The sequence below is a fragment of the Nicotiana tabacum genome, chromosome 21, assembly GCF_000715075.1.
Source record: "Nicotiana tabacum cultivar K326 chromosome 21, ASM71507v2, whole genome shotgun sequence".
Classification (NCBI taxonomy): Eukaryota; Viridiplantae; Streptophyta; class Magnoliopsida; order Solanales; family Solanaceae; genus Nicotiana; species Nicotiana tabacum.
In genome coordinates this window covers 83,885,861-83,891,860 of record NC_134100.1, presented here as the reverse complement: position 1 = coordinate 83,891,860, position 6,000 = coordinate 83,885,861, and positions in this window count along the sequence as shown.

The following is a 6,000-nucleotide window of genomic DNA, read 5'->3' as shown; positions in this document are numbered from 1 at the left end:
GACATACCTATCCGGAGTCTAGGACAATCTCTCACCTTGTGGCTAGTATCTCCACACTCGAAGCAACCTCTTTGCTGACGTGGTTATGGGAGCTATGCGGTACGGGTATTCTGAGACCCATGAGCACCTGAAACACTATGCGAAGCCTGAAGTGCAAACTAAACTGGCTAACCCAAAAAACCTCTCCCATGTCGTACCCTGCCTCCAAAATAAGGACCAGTAGATATCTTCGGTCTACGAGGCCTCCTCACCTCCCTGTCCTCTCTCTCCTGATCTCGCATGTACTCTCTCTTATGGCCCCGCCTGTCCTCTTCCTCCTGATCCCACCTGCCCTCTACACGGCGAGCGATCCCTACCACCTGCTGAAACGAAACATCTGACTCTAGCTCCCTAGCCACGCTGAACCGAATATCATGCCTCAGTCCCTCAATGAATCCGCGGACACACTCTCTAACTGTGGCGACCAAAGCAGGCGCATGCCTAGACAAATCACTGAATCTCACGGCATACTCTAACACTGACATAGTGCCCTGGCGCAGCTGCTAAAACTTCGCGCGCGATGCATCTCGAAGGGACTGAGGTACAAACTCTCTTAGGAACATCTCTGAAAACTGAACCCATGTAAGTGAAGCTGACTCGGCTAGGCTACCCAACTCATATGCCCGCCACTACTGGTAAGTCGCTCCCCTAAGCTGGAACGTAGTAAAAGCAACCTCGCTCGTCTCCACAACACCCATAGTACGGAGAATGCGGTGACACTCTTCCAGAAATCCATGTGCACTCTCTAAAGCCAAACCACTGAATGTAGGAGGGTCATATTTCTTGAATCTTGCAAGTCTAAGCTATTCTTCCTCAGATGTTGTTGCCCTGATCATGGGCTGAACTGGAACCACAGGCTGTGTCGCCATGACACCTGAAACCTGACCAACATGAACTCGCTTCTCTGGGGTGTGGGATGCAGGAGTCTGGGTTCCTCCCCCGGTCTGTGAAGTAGCTGGTGCAACAGGAATCAACCCCGCCTGAGCCAATGTACCAAACATACTTAGGAACTATGCTAATGTCTCCTGAAGTCCGGTGGTAATAACTGGCACCTCCGGTACCTGCTCCCTAACTGGAACTACTGGCGGCTCCTCAACTGCTGCTCTGGTAGGTGATCTGGCTACGACACTTACTCCTCGTCGGCCTCTACCTCTGCCTCTAGTGATACTTGCTCCGGAAACTGCGTCGTTTATAACTGTAGCTCATGTCATCACCATCTGTGAGAGAATGGAATGATAAAAGTTCAAACTCCGAGATCAATAAGCTCGAACGATAGGAATGAAAGAAGTGAGATTGTCCTAATAGTTTTGTAGCCTCTCGAAGATAAGTACAGATGTCTCCGTACTGATCTGCAAGACTCTACTAAACTTGCTCATGACTTGTAGAACCTATGAACCTAGAGCTGTGATACCAACTAGTCATGACCCAATTTTTTCCCCTGTTTGGTATCGTGATGGCACCTAGTCTTAGGGACTAGGTAAGCCTAACATTAATTGAAACAATATTATTTAATTAACATCTAACAAAATAAATAGAAATCTCTTACAATTCCCAAAACTGGTAGTACAAGTCATAAGCTCTACAGAGTGTTTGCTAGAAAACTTCTAAATACAACTGCCAGAAATAAGAATAAACAGCGCAAAACAAAAAGTTGAAGGTGACTCCGATACCTGCGAACGCAGCGGCAGGTTTACCTTGAATCTCCGGAGCGACAGTCCACACAGCTAGCTAACGAATAAATACCTGGGTGTGCACAAAACAAAAATTGTGCAGAAGAGTAGCATGAGCACACCACAGCAGTGCCCAGTAAGTATCAAGACTAACCTCGGTAAAGTAGTGACGAGGACTTAGTCAAGACACCCACTGGTATGCTAAACTGAAAGCAAGCATAAGTATAGGGATGACAGAACATGACATCTATCTAAGGACCCTGCGATATAGCTAACGACATAGCAACTGAAATAAGGAAGGAAAAATAGGAAGTAACAGTAGAACACCAGAATAAGACACAGAAGAATGAACGAAAACACAACCCAAATCCAGAAATCACAATACAATAAAGGCAAGTAGTAACTCAGCAGCTGCAATAGTTTTCCCATCAGGTCTCAGCCAACAACCCCAATAAATTAGTCAAATCCTTCAAGTGTAAACTTTCACCCGTAAGTTTTTAAATTGAGGTCTTTAGAATATAATCCTTTCCAATAAGAAATTATTTTTGAAATATACTTTCTTCAAATAAATATCTTTCAAACATAGTTCTTTCAAGATAAATACTTTTCAAGTATAACCCTTTCAAATAAATATCTTCAAACATAGTTCCTTCAAGATAAATACTTTTCAAATATAAACTCTTCAAGTAATATCCTTCGAGTATAAGTCACCATGTGACACCTAAGCATGGAAGATTAGAAGCTCCAAATACAGATATAACCACAGGGGAAATCTACTGGGATACCGTCCCGTAGTCCCGAATTAATTATGCAAGACAGGGGGATCTCCCGGAATACGTCCGTAGTCCCAATTTAAATATGCAGTGTTTGGGGATCTCCTGGAATACGTCCGTAGTCCCAAAATAAATATGCAGTGCTGGGGAATCTCCCAGAATACGTCTGTAGTCCCAAAGTAAATATGCAAGACATGGGGATCTCCCGAAATACGTCAGTAGTCCCAATTTAAATACACAGTGCTGGGGATCTCCCGGAATATGTTCGTAGTCCCAATGTAAATATGCAGCCCAAAGAACAGAGATAACAACTATAACATGACAGAAACTTTGTACATCACCACAATGAGTACAAAAGCAACAATGACATAAATGCAAAGTACGACGACCAAATCAACTCAAGAATTTAAATCACAAGAACGGTAGAACTCATTCACAAAGAATAACCACAGTAAAGAATGCTAGGCACAAGAAGAACAACTTAACAAGGGAAAACAAACAAAAAATGTAGCAACGATTCCACAATATTCAAGTTAACAATAAGAAGCCAACACGAGTCAAATAGTTTCAAATAATGGCAAGTCAACTAAGATATAGGTTACCTAAACTCCTTTTGAGGTTGAGCAATTATGAGGAATATTCAATAATTCAAGTAAGGATAAGCAGCGGAAGATAATCATAACTCCAATTAAGACTAAACAATTATAGGATGAGAAAATAATGATTTCAATTAAAGAAAATCAATTATGAAAAATATAGCACGACGATAGAAGAGGTAAAATATTTGGTTAAGTCGAATAAGGGACAGATAGACAATAAGAGTGAATCCAAAAGAAATTATCTCTAATCAAAGCATGTAGAGGTGAAACTAGCAAATAGAAATTCAAACGTATCAAAAATAACATCATACACGGTGAATATTTGCTGCTGAGTAAGAAAATTGGGTTTTTCCACAACTAGCACATGTACGTACTCGTCACCTCACGTACACGGAGTTCACATATCACAATAGTTCCAAATCTTAAGGATATTTCCCCCACACAAAGTTAGGCAAGCCACTTACCTCGAGTCAAGCTTAATCAATCCGTAAGAATGCCCTTTCCACGAATATCCGGCTCTGAATGGCCCAAATCTAGCCAAAAACAATTACATATCATAATTACAACAATAATAGACTCATCTAATTAACGAAATCAACATTTTAACGAAAATTCCGAAATTAATTCAAAATCGCCCGTGGGTCCCACTTCTCGGAATCGGGTCAATTTCATAAAATACGAAAGCTCATTCATTCGCGAGTCTAACCATATCAAATTTACTAAAATCCGACACCAAAATCTCGATCAAAACCCCAAAAATTCGGCCTAAGAACTTTTCTCAATTTTTCACCCCAAATCTGAATTTAAACGATGAATTCGAGCATAGATTAGTGGAATATAACCATAAGGGAGTTAAGAATCATTACCCAAAAACTTTCTCCAAAAATCTCTCCAAATTATACCTTCCACCGAGCTCCCAATCAAATTTCTAAAGTGGACTTCAAACCCTCGAATCAGCCCTTTTTCTGCCCAGTTATTCCGCATCTGCGGACCTTGGGTCGCACTTGCGGAATTTTCTTCACAGGTTCGGAAACGACTTAAGAGGGCTGGGTCTGCTTCTGCGGAAAAAGGGCCGCACCTGCGAGTGCGTGCCTGCGGACTATTGTCAACTTCTGCGATCTCCTCCGCGCCTACGTGTCCTTTAGCGCATCTGCGGGCATCGCAGATGCATCATTTCCCTTCGCACCTGCGACCCCTGACCACACATCCCAGATCCGCTTTTGCGCTTACCTCTCCGCACGTGCAATCACGCACCAGCGGTCTCTCCACCGCAGGTGCAAAAACGAAAGATGCTTGAAGACTTCAGCAGTAACTCAAATCCAAGTTTTGATCCGTTAAGCACTCGAAACTCACCCGAGGCCCCCGGGACCTCAACGAAACATACCAACCAATCCTAAAACATCATACGAACTTAGTCGAGCCCTCAAATCACATCCACTAACGCTAAAAATCATGAATCACCCTCCAATTCAAACATAAAGAACTTGAAACTTTAAATTCCTACAACCGATGTCGAAATATTTCAAACCACGACCGAATGATCTCAAATTTTGCACACAAGGCATATTCATCATTTCGGACCTACTCCAACTTCCGGAATCGTATTCCGACCCCGATATCAAAAAGTCCACTACCGGTCAAAATCTCCAAAAATTCGACTTCCACCATTTCAAGCCTAAATGAGCTACAGACCTCCAAAACACAATCCGGACATGCCCCTAAGTCCAAAATCACCCAACGGAGCTAACGGAACCGACGAAATTCTATTCCGGTCGTCTTCACACAGTTTCGACTATGGTCAAAATCCTAAGACTTAAGCTTTCGTTTTAGGGACTAAGTATCCCAAATCACTTCGAATCACTCAATAATTGAATTCAACCATGCACGCAAGTCAATACACATAATATGAAGCTGCTCAAGGCCTTATGCCGCCGTACGGGACTTAAATTCTCAAAACGACCGGCCAGGTCATTACAGGTTGGTCCTACGTTACTACATTGGAGGTAAGTCTGGCAACACCATATCATTTGAGATTATTTATTTTATCCATATTTGTGAACCTTAAGACCAATTTTTTTTTACACTCCAAACATTTTCAGAAAGTCTGATTTTTCATCAACGCACGGTATTAGTCTCAACTGGCTGTAGCAACTCGTGTCTACGCACACATCAACTTTCTTGATAGTGTTGAAGTACTTCAAAATATTTCTGTGGTGTTACATTCTTCCTCGCTTAGGATCATTCTTCCTCAAACAGATAACATAATTTATCTCTTCCTTCACACATATCAATCTCACAAAATATTTTCTAACTCCCAATTTTTTCAGAAATTTCGGCAGAATCTCCCCTGTAAATGGGCCTATCCACCTGCCAGAGTAACATCAAAACGACTCCTAAAAACACACCCACAAGGTATATATCAATAACACTGATCTCAGCATTACAAGCATTGCATTATCATTATGATATCAGGACATGAAGTACATCATATGTATGCTCATCACCACATCTCAGGTCTTAAAAGCTGTTCATAATTAATTCCAGCATCATCAATTAATCTCATATTAACCAGTACCTCGTTTCACATTTTTATTTTTCACAACACTAACAACATAATATGAGGCATGAAGACCTTATAACTATTTGCCTGATTTAACGAGTCATATTTAACGCCACCTAGGCACTCATCTTATAGGTTAAAACTCAATGTTTACAGCACGAAAATGGCTGAATATGCACAGAAAATATACAAAAATTATCAGATAAGCGTAACAGGCATGACTCCCTATTAATATTATTATACAAATTATATTTCACAAAGGGAGAATTTTAAACTCATAAATATTTCACCACAAGGACCTCGTCCTTATATAACCTCCACCGTGGCTTGTAGCCCGGTTAAAATATTTCACATTATGT